Source organism: Panthera tigris, chromosome E2, assembly GCF_018350195.1.
Source record: "Panthera tigris isolate Pti1 chromosome E2, P.tigris_Pti1_mat1.1, whole genome shotgun sequence".
NCBI classification, from domain to species: domain Eukaryota; kingdom Metazoa; phylum Chordata; class Mammalia; order Carnivora; family Felidae; genus Panthera; species Panthera tigris.
In genome coordinates this window covers 19,217,942-19,229,741 of record NC_056674.1, presented here as the reverse complement: position 1 = coordinate 19,229,741, position 11,800 = coordinate 19,217,942, and the positions used below count along the sequence as shown (strand labels likewise).

General features: G+C 40.3%; 1 pseudogene; it reads left to right on the top strand.

The window, feature by feature from the left end:
- The first annotated feature begins 660 nt into the window (after window positions 1–660).
- The window catches only part of LOC102958437, a 73,976-nt pseudogene continuing 62,836 nt past the window's right edge, over window positions 661–11,800 (top strand).

The following is an 11,800-nucleotide window of genomic DNA, read 5'->3' as shown; positions in this document are numbered from 1 at the left end:
ATTTCATCAATTATTTCCTCTCTATTGAATCACTCTCATCAGCACACATTTTTCCACATCTCAAAGTTTTTGACCTTACTTTACCCCCTGACTGATGCCCTATTTTTCTTTTACTTTACAGTGAAACTCCTCATAAGACTTGTGTTGGACACACTCTAAGGTGACCCTCCCCCCAATAATCCCACCATCTGATATTACTCTTGAACAGTCCTTCCCTGTGAATGTGGGCAGGTGGGTGATTTGGTTCAAATCAACAATATATGGTAAAAGGTGATGGGATATCACTCCATGATCACATTATATAATGTAAGACTCCATCTTGCTATCAAACTCACCTGAGAGACCCTCTCGGTGAAGAAATAAGAAAGGCTATGAGGCCTATAGGAATTTCTTGCCGAGAAGCTGAGGGCAGCTTCCAGGGCCTGAAGGCAGTCAACAGCCTGCCAGAAGCTGTGGCCCTCAGCCCTACAGCCACAAGGAAATGAGTTCTGCCAACAACCTGTGTGAACTCAGAAGTAGATCCTTCCCCGGCTGAACTTCCAGACAAGAACACAGGCCAGCCAATTCCGTGATTCTCGTGAGAAAACAAGTGTGTTTTCTTTTAAGTCACTCAGTTTGTGGTAATTTGGCTCTCTGGGCGCAGACCTAGTTTGCAGCGACATGGCTAAATACCCCTAGAAGGTTGGAATCATTGGTAAATATGGGACCCATTATGGTGCCTCCCTCAGGAAAATGGTGAAGAAGATTGAAGTAAGCCAGCACACCAAGAATACTTGCTCTTTCTGGGACAAAAGGGAGATGAAAACGTGAGCTGTGGGGATCTGGCATTGTGGTTCCTGCATGAAAACAGTAGCAAGTTGTGCCTGGACCCACAGCACCACTTCTGCTGTCACAGTAAAGTCTGCCATCAGAAGACTGAAGGAGTTGAAAGACCAGTGGAAGCTCCACGGCTTGAAACGTTGCTGGCCTATAATACATGGGTTAATTGATGTAATAAAAAATAATAAGGATAAATAAATTCGTGGTAATTTGTCATGCAGCTGTGTGCAGGGGCCCCCAAGACCACCCTCAGGCCTAATAATTTGCTAGAAGGACTCCTGTAATTCAGCAAAGCCACTATAATCATGGCTAGAGTGTATTACAGTTAAAGGATACAGATTAAAATTAGCAGTGGAAAAAGATGCATGAAGCAGAGTGCAGAAGAGATCCTGGTTTCCAGTTGCCCTCTTCCACTGGAGTCACGTGGACAGCATTTAATTCCCCAGCAACGATGTGTGACAACTCACACAGAGTATCGCCTGGGAAACTCATTCAAGGCTTGGTGCCCAAGGTTTTTATTGGAGGTTCATTACATAGGCATGGCTGACTCCCTGGGTGTGTGACCTTCAATATCCAGCCCTACCAGAGAGCAAATACATACTGTGTAGCCCATGGCCCCACCATAAATCAAAATGTTAGCATAAACTCTCTGGCATGACCCACGGCTTCAGGTAAAACACTTAACAGGTAGGATGTTCAAAAGTACAAGCTATCTCTCTGGAGCCAGGCAAGGACCATACCTTTCTTTGGAACATACAAGGTTTAGACAACCCAGACCTGCTGAGCTAATCCTTTACTGCACAGCAGTGATAGATAACTAGTAAAGGCTTTGTTACCTGGAAATGAGGTGCTACTGTAACAAATACCTAAAAATGTAGGAGTGGCTTTGGAAGCAGGTAGTGGGCAGAGACTAAAAGAATTCTGACAAGCATCATAGAGAAAGCCCAAAGTGCCCTAAACAGACTGCTGGTAGAAATTTGGACTTGGAGGATACTCCCAGTGACAGCTCAGAAGGAAACGAGGAACATGTTCTTAGAAAATGAAGTAACTGATGAATGGATAAAGATGTGGTTTATATATACAATGGAATACCACTTGGCAATGAGAGAGAATGAAATCCTGCCATTTGCAACAACGTGGATGGAACTGGAGGGTATTGGACTAAGTGAAGTCAGTCAGAGAAAGACAGGTATCATGTTTTCACTCATATGTGGAACTTGAAAAACTTAACAGAAGACCATGGGGGAAGGGAAGGGGAAAAAATAGTGTCAAACAGAGAGGGAGGCAAACCATAAGAGACACTTAAATACAGTGAACAAACTGAGGGTTGATGGGGGGGTGCAGGGGAGAGGGAAAAATAGGTGATGGGTATTGAGGAGGGCACTTGTTGGGATGAGCACTGGGTGTTGTATGTAAGCAATGAATCATGGGAATCTACCCCCAGAACCAAGAACACACTGTATACACTGTATGTTAGCCAACTTGACAATAAATTATATTGAAAAAAGAAAAGAAAATGAAGGAAGTGGACCCTTGTTACATAGTGGCAGAAAGCTTAGTTACATGGTCTCCTGCAGTTATGTGAAAAACTGAACTTGTAAATAATTAATTTGGTTAGATAACCAAGTTGGTTTAGATAAACTAGGAAATTTCCAAGCAAAGTACTAAGGGTGCCACCTGGTTTCTTCTTGCTGCTTATAGTACAATGTGAGAGGAAAGAGATAAGGGGGAAAAGTCTTACATAAAAGGAACCGGAACTGGATGACTTTTTAAATTCTTAGTCTTTCCAAACAGCAAATAACTATTAAATGATTCCCAAGCACTGTCAGGAAGGCATACCATGCAGAAAAAGCTGGGGGTGTGAATGTACAACCTGTCACTTAAATCTCAGAAAGAGCAAAAACGTCAGGATATTCGACCACACAAATCGCCCCTTCAAGAGATGAAGGGCAAGTCTCAGATCTGCTCAATCAAACCATAGATACAGCCTATAGGAGCTTAGGAAATTGTCTCCCAGTCCTCTTGGCAGGAGCGCTGGGTAGAGAAGGGCTGATCTCAAAAATATCTGTGTGTGTGTGGCTTTGTTATAATGGAGTGAATCTAAGTGAAATCCGTGGAAGGCCCAAAAGTTTCTTGAGAAAATTATTTCGGCAGAAACTAAGAGAATAGACCAAAAGGGGGAAAGGGCACAAAATGAAAGGAAACTGTGGGACCCCAAAAGTCTATTGTCAGGGAGCAGGCTGATAAAACTCAGGTTTAAGCACTTGCTATCTTTCATGAAAAGGGAAGGATGACTTAACAGACAGAACCAAGATTCCAAAGATCAGAGCTCCACAACACAAGGAAAAATGGTTTCTCTACTCACACTTCTGATATCAAACATATGAGATTTTCTGCACTAAGAAGTAATTCTCCAACTCTCAGGACACTAACTGGATGTTCTATAATTCAATTCAACTCTGATACTATCTGCCTGGGGTTAGCATCACATCCCACAAATTAAGGACTCAATCCTATAGAACTGACCCACTTTAGATGCCAATTGCAAATCTCGGGCCTCTCTTTCTTCCAACTGACTTAGATACAAATCAGGGGTTTCCACAACCCCCTCCTTAGGTTTGATAATTTGCTGTAACAGCCCACAGAAACACTTTACCTACATTTACTGGTTTATTATAATAAGGATAATATAAAGGATATAAGTGGGGCATCTGGGTGGCTCAGTCAGTTAAGCATCTGACTCTTGATTTGGGCTCAGGTCATGATCTCACATCCTCCTCCTGAGTCGGTGCTCTCTTCCCCTCTGTTACTCTGCCCTGCTCACGCTCTCTCAAAACAAATAAACATTTTTAAAAATGGATACAAGTGAACAGCCAGCCAAAGAGGTACATAGGGTGAGATCTGTATGGGTCCCAAGGATAGGAACTTCAGTCCCCATAGAGTTTGGGCTATGCCCCCACTCCTGGCATGTGGATTTCTTCACCAACCCAGAAGCTTTCTGAACCCCACTGTTTAGGGCTTTAATAGAGGCTCTACTCTGTAGGCATAATTGCCATTGGCAATAAACTCAATCTCTAGCCCTTTTCCCCTCCCCAGAGGTCAGGGAATTTGACAAACAATTCCAACCTTCTAATTATGCCTTGGTCTTTCTGGTGACCAGCCCCCATCCTGAAGCTCTAGATACAGGGCCCCAGCCCCCAGTCATCTCATTAGTATACAAAAGACACTCATCATTCCAGAGATTCTAAAGGTCTTAGAAGCTCTTGTGTTAAGAACCGGGGGTTGAAGACTGAATATTAGACCAAAAGATGTTTCCTTATCACTCAGGAAATTACAAGGTTTTAAGGGCTCTATGTCAAAAACCTGGAACAGAAACAAAATATATATTTCTTACAATATCACAACCACAGATAATTATCCCCAGACCTTGAAACCTAATCATGGAACTTCCTACATTTGCCTGGCTGGATTTCAGAACAGCTATGAACCAGTGGCTCTTTTGTGCCTCTCATTTCCCCCTCTTTTTGAATGGGAATATAGATTTAAGTTACTATCTAGTGCCCTTTCATGCCAACCCAAAGGATTTCCTTCAGTATCTCTCGCACAGCATGTCTCTGCACCCCTACTTTTTCTTCTGTTGATCTTCATATCATTTATTTCTTTTTGCTGTCTTTTTAATCTTTAATTCTACCTAGAACCTTCAGCTCACTGATGAGTAACAGGGCAAATGGACAATTTCATCTTTTTCTCAATCTTAGGAGAAAACTTTTCAATATTTTAAGCATAATGCTGCTCCTCTTTATGAGACTGTTAAAGTTACTTTCTAGTCCTAATTTTCCAAGAGTTTCAATCTTGAATTAATTTAGAAATGCATCAAATGCCTCTTGGTGTCTATTGAGATGATCAAATGGTTTTTCTTCTTTCTGTCAATCTAATGAAGTACAATGATTAGTTTTTAAATGGTAAACCAACTTTGTATTCCTGGTATAAATTCTACTTGATCTGATGCATTTGACTAAATTCTGTTTTTTGCCTCTGGTTCTTCTACTCCATTCAGCTTCATTTCTTCTGATTTGCTTTTTCTAGCCACATAATTGAGATCAAAATTTAGAGTTACATAATGTACAATAAACATGACAAACTCTTTTGAAGATCAAAGTCATACTTTATAAGAAGAAATCATATTTATAGTAAATAATACAAAGATTATGTTATCATACTTTACAAGATACTAGCAATCACTTACAGATATCTAAAAACAACACTCACTACTGCTATAGCCAAGAAAGCAGCAATAAACTGAGGGTTTTAAATTAGACTCTGACAACAGTTAAACCCAAAATACAAAATTATGACCAATTTTAACCCTAATACTAAGGAAAGTTCTGAACTCAGACCCAGAATAAAACATGTATCAGAAAATTCTAGATCATGATGCTACTAAAAATATTACATTTAATTAATAAAGCAAAAGTAAAATAAAATAGGCTTAATGTATAAGAGGGGGAAAAAGGACAAAAACATAAAGAAGCAAGATGCTTCCTTTATTTTAAATAGGCTTTTTAGTAGTAAAACACTGCAACATGATCACCTCCACAGAAAACAAAATACACATAAATATTAATGTGCAATTTTTATCACATTCTAAAAATCCTATTGGCTTTTCCTCTTTCCTCATAAGAAACCTGAGAGCTCACTACTCCCTCATGTGACTTTGCACAGCCAAACCTCTAACAGGAGTAAGAGCCAAGAATCTATCCCTAGAGAATGAGATGAGTCATTCTATATAGAATGGATCCTTAGAGAGTTCTTTTAAACTCTAATCAAAAGCACACAGAGATGGATGGGGTTCAGGCTGTGAAAACAGACAAAAAGAGGAGAGAGGTTAAGATACAAATGTTGACAGCACGGTTTTGTAATTTTCCCAAATCCCCTCTTAAAAGATTAAGTAGGATAGCAAGAGACAAAACCCATGGGTAATGTCATCAACAAAACTAGGTCACAAAGAATCCTCAACAACATAATACAGGTGGGTGGGGGCAACCACTGACAGCATTAAGACCCTCAAGAGAATGAAAGCAGTCCAGAAACAGGAGAAACCCAGGGTCTAAGTGCTGGGCCACTGAGAGATTGACACCTAGTGCTCAGTTCCAGAAGGAGGGGCTCCTACTCAGGTGTGAATCCAGATACAACAGGTAAAACTGGGAGGGATTTCACTGGTGAGAGTAAGGCAGCTACAGGAAGATTGAAAGGTGCTAAGCACCTGGCCATTGGGACACTCAGGAACACCCAGTGGAGCTTCCTTTTGGAAAGGGAGAAGAGAAACAGCTGGGAGTAGAGCCCAAGTTGATCTGGGCAGGATACCTGGGCATGAAAGAGAGAAAAAGTTAAAATACTCATCAGGAAGGGGACAAGAAGAAGTAAATATCACAAAGCACTGAAGAGAGTAATGCACAAGAACCATTAAATACTTTGTGATAGAATAAGGAGAGAAAGACACTGTGGCCAACCCCCAACACCTACACATGAACTTCCTTCTAAAAATACAACTTCAACAACAGAAAAAGATTATAGTTGGGCCACCTGGGTGGTTCAGTTGGTTAAGCATCTGATTCTTGATTTTGGCTCAGGTCATGATCTCACAGTTTGTGAGATCAAGCCCCACATCGGGCTACATGCTGACAGTACAGAGCCTGCTTGGGATTAGGAGGGAGCCGCTCTCTCTCTCTCTCTCTCTCTCTCTCTCTCTCTCTCTCTCTGACCTTACCCCGCATGCATGCATGCATGCTCTCACTCTCTCTCAAAATAAATAAATAAACTTAAAGAAAAAGATTATGGTCAATCCCCCATTCAAAAATCAATAAGAGGGGTGCCTGGGTGGCTCCATCTATTAAACATCTGACTTCAGCTCAGGTCATGATCTTGTGGTTTGTGGGTTTGAGCCCCATGTCAGCTCAGTGCTGACAGCTCAGACCCTGGAGCCTGCTTCAGATTCTGTGTCTCCCTCTCTGTCTCTCCTCCACTCACGCTCTGTCTCTCTCTCAGAATAAACAAATAAACATTAAAATATACATATCAAAAAGAGAGAAAAATGGTTCACATACATAATTTAGAAAATAAATATTAACCAGGATAATATGACTACAAAGCAGATGAAAACAGTGAGCTAATATTTCAAAATGAGTTAAATAAAATTAAGACAATAGTAGAACCTATGAAAGAGCAGCATAAATGAGAACTAAGAAAGCTCAGAAACAAGATGGCCAGACAATGCAACTATGTGGATGGAACAGGAGGGTATTATGCTAAGTGAAATTAGTCAGTCAGAGAAAGACAAAAATCATATGACCTCACTCATATGAGGACTTTAAGAGACAAAACAGACAAACATAAGGGAAGGGAAACAAAAATAATATAAAAAGAGGGAGGGGGACAAAACATAAGAGACTCATAAATATGGAGAATATATATATATATATATATATATATATACACACACACACATATACACACATATATAACATATGAGGGTTACTGGAGGGGTTGTGGGAGGGGGGATGGGCTAAATGGGTAAGGGGCACTAAGGAATCTACTCCTGAAATCATTGTTGCACTATATACTAACTAATTTGGATATAAATTTAAAAAAATAAAAAACTAAATAAATAAATAAATAAATAACAACAACAACAAAAAAAAAGATGGCCAGACACGAAGCAGATATGAAAGGAGCTGACAGAGCTCAGAAACAGTTCTAAATAAAAGGGAAAAAAATTCAGGAGTGAAGAATAAACCTGAAGGAATGACCAGAAACCACAGAAAGTACAGTAAGAGTACTCATTTATGAAAATGAGAAAAAAAAAAAAGACACTAAAAGAGAAATTAAGAAAGGAATAAAAAACATAAGAGAAAAATGATAGACATAGAAGACAAGCAAAAAAGAGCCAACATATGCATGGGAAGAAAATCAAAGCAATGTAACTGAAAAAACACTTTAAAAAAAGTATAATTCAAAAAATTCCCTGAAATAGGAGACTCAAACCTTCATATTTATAAGACACACCGTGTACCTGAGAAAATCAACCCAGAATGGTCAACACTGAGACATATTCTAGTAAAATAATGGAACTATAAAGAAGAAAAAAACTGTCAGCATTCAGGCAAAAAGACAGTGACTTTTTTCAAAGTTTATTTTCATTTGTTTTGAGACAGATAGAGAGCAAGCAGGGAAGGGACAGAGAAAGAGGGAGACAGAATCCCAAGCAGGCTCCACACTGTCAGTGCAGAGCCCAATGCAGGGCTCGAACTCACAAACAATGAGATCATAACCGGGGAGCTGAAATCAAGAGTTGGACGCTTAACCAACTGAGCCACCCTGGCACCCCAAGACAAAGTGACTTTTAAGGAAGAGTAAATCATCTTGGCATCAAACTTTTCAACAGTAACCTTCAAAGCCAGAACACACAGAAGTAGCATATTTAAGATTCTCCAGGAAAGATAATGTTCACCAAAGATTATATCCTGAATACCTTTCAAGTATAAAGTAACAGACAAATTTCTTATGAGCACAAAAGATATCATATATCAGCTTTCCCTCTTCATCTTCCTCCTTCCTTTCCTAATGGGGGAGTCCTAACTTGGCCAGTAAGTAGGGGAAAACAAGGTAGTCACCTGCACAAGGGGTGGGGGTGAAGTCAAGAAGCAGCCACGATGGCTTAAGTGGGATGCAAAAGCCCAAGTGGGCTAAGGAAGGCATTCACGAGGAGGGTACCTAGCAGAGTCTGAGTGGGAAGAGGAAGACACTGACAAAAGGGAGGCATGCCATGATGCGTTGGAGCACAAGGGGTGAAGCCTGACATAGAAAGTCAGAGTCTTTAGACTCTGGGATACAAAGGACAATGTGGCTTGGGGTGCCAAGGCTCAAGCAGGGGAAGGAGGCATCGATGTATATGGAGGGAGGGTGGGGAGGCACCCCAGTACAGGGAGTCAGAGGCCAAGTAGGATGATGGGGCACAGGGGATAGGTAAATGCCTGAGTGGGGTAAGAGGGCATCCACACAGGGGACATCCTGAAATGGAAGTGAGATCCCAAGCAGAGTAAGAAGAGCATCCATGCAAGAGGTGAAAGTAGTAGTTAAGCTGGGGCATCTGTAACTTGCAGGAGAATTGAAAAAACAAGTTATGATATTAAGCAAAATAGGAACCAGAGTCTCACTGTTGAAGAAAAGAGATGCAAATGTGGAAAAGGAGTGAAATATAAAGAAAACTTTGTGGTACTGAATTGGAATTGGAGGTATTGATGTGATTCCAGTTAGATATATAGGTATGTGATTGATTAATTGGTTGATTGATAGATGAATGATGGATGGATGGATGGATGGATGACAGGATGTATGGATGATGGATGCATAATAGACAGACATAGATGTAAATGTGGGACAAAGTCTAGGGCAGTTTGGGTTTCAAAATAAATCATGATGGTAATGGAATGTAATCCACCAAATGAAATAGGAAACCTTAAGTCTGATATAAATGAATGAATGAATAAATTGAAAATGTGATGAGGAATAGAGTATTTACATATTTTCAAAGTACATTCTAACAAAGTGCTAATTAACTACAAAGAGGGAAAGAGTAACTTTACAGCAGAGAAGCCTGGTAAATATCACTTTCATCAAGTGATCACAGTGAACACATGAGTAATGGGACAAATCAAAATTGTATGACATCTGAGAACACAGTATCACTTTTGTAGTATTCTCCCCCAAAATGTAAGGCCTGACTCTAATCATCAGATGGCATCAGACAAACCCAATTTGAGGGACATTCTATGAAATAACTGCCTTGTTATCTTGGAAAGTATTAAAGTCAAGGAAAGTCTGAGGAACTGTTCCAGATAGAAGGAGGTAAAGAGAAGTGACCACTTAATCCAATACATGATCCTCGGTGGATCCTTTTGCTTTAAAAGGTGTTATCAGAACACTTGGTGAAACTTTGAATTGTGTCTGAGTATTAGATGTTAGTAACGTGTCAATGCAATTTTCTTAACATCAAGAATATGCAGGTGAATGTCTTTTTTGTAGGAAATACTAAAGTATTCAGGGATGACAAAGCATCAGGTGAGTGACTTATTCTCAAATGATTTGTAGGGGAAAAAATTCTTGGTTTGGTGCTCTGACTTTTCTGTAAGTCTGTAATTGTTTGAAAACACATACATACATACATACATACATACATACATACATACATACATACATAAAGGAGATTCAGGGAATATTGTTCCCATGAGCCTTTCCTGAAGGCATCTACTAGAGCACAAACTTCAGATAGCTAAGAAATGATTGGAGAGGGTTGGCAATGGACCCATGGTGGGCACTATTTAACTATTGAACCAGGACCAAGTGATGGGGGTACAGGTGCCAGGAGAGTATGTGACATTGACAATGCAGAAAAAATACAACTATGAAAAATGAGTGAAGTGAGGGGAGCATATATAGAAGAAGAATCTCACCAATTGCTTTATTGGTATTAACTATGAGTAAAATAATTTTTATTTTAAATCAAAGGCGGGAGTGGAGAGAAGAAATGGAAAAGATTTATAAGCTATTTAAAACATTGCTCCTGGTAAGGAACTCAATACACAGGACCAAAAAGGGGGTGGGTATTTAAGGTATATACAAAGGTATTACTATGAAGGTAGCCATTAGGACAAAAATCCAAGGCTTTCTAAATATCCTTGGAAATATCAAGAGAGACAGAGAGAACAAGAGAAAGGGGGAGACTACAGAGAAACTATACATATGTAAACAAAGATAAGGACCACTGTATTCAGACAACACCTTTCTCAAGCAGGTTGTGACAACCACTCACGACCTGCTCACATTCTTCCAGAACCTGACTCCAAATGTGCCTGAAACACAGCAAAGCCAGGGACCCTGGGAAACGGTCCATGTGACTACATGGTGAAGGGAGAAAGACAAAAATTCAAATCTTTTTTCAGGAAATAGAGCAAGACAAATGTTTAGAATCACACCTTCAAAAGAGTTTGGTCGGGCACCTGGGTGGCTCAGTCAGTTGAGCATCCAACTCTTGATTTCAGCTCAGGTCATGATCTCATGGTTCATGGGATAGACCCCCACATCGGGCTCCACACTGAGCATGGAGCCTGCTTAAGATTCTCCCTCCCTCTCTCTCTCTTTCTCTCTCTCTCTCCCCACCCGCCCCCTCCCCCAGCCTCTCCCCTGCTCTCTCTCTCTGTCTCTCTCTCAAAAAAAAAAAAAAAAGTTTGGTAAAAGCTTTCTACATAGTTGTGACCTAGCTTAGGAATAAACATCTTTTTAAGATAAGGCTTTTCAGTGAAAGATGCTGAAGGAAGGGAGAAGGATACTCCCGGGATAAGGATCATAAAAGCACCTATGAAAGGTTTTTCAAGACAAACAATCCTACCTTTTCCTCACCAGTAGAAGACACACTCTAAGGCTTATAATGATGGTCAGGCCACCAGGCTCACATATACAGTAGCCTCTGCAGAATAGAAACTTGAAATGCACATACCTATGAAACAGAAAAGAACAAACTTGAAAAAATACTGATTAGACTGCTAATTACTTAGGTTTATTTAGCAAATCTGATGCTTTTATATTTTCTGTTCAGGGCTTTAATATAAATCATTGCATAAAGTTGAAATTCTCTTTGAAGTATTAATTCATTACCTAAGGGGAGAAGAAAAGAAAATCATTTCCCTCCACATTTGAGCAACTAGTATGTTCTCTTCCCCCATGGTGACCTCAAGGGACAGGAGATTCCCACAGTCTCTCCAAAGGACCATCCTAGGTACTGATGGGCTCATGTGCCATGATCCAGTGTGACCTCGTGGCAGCGAAAGGCTTAGACGCTTCTGTTCACACCTGTCCTTGGTCCCAGCTGAGCACAAACATACAGCTGTTACAGGCACCCATCCAACCTTCATCTTTTCAGCCTGAT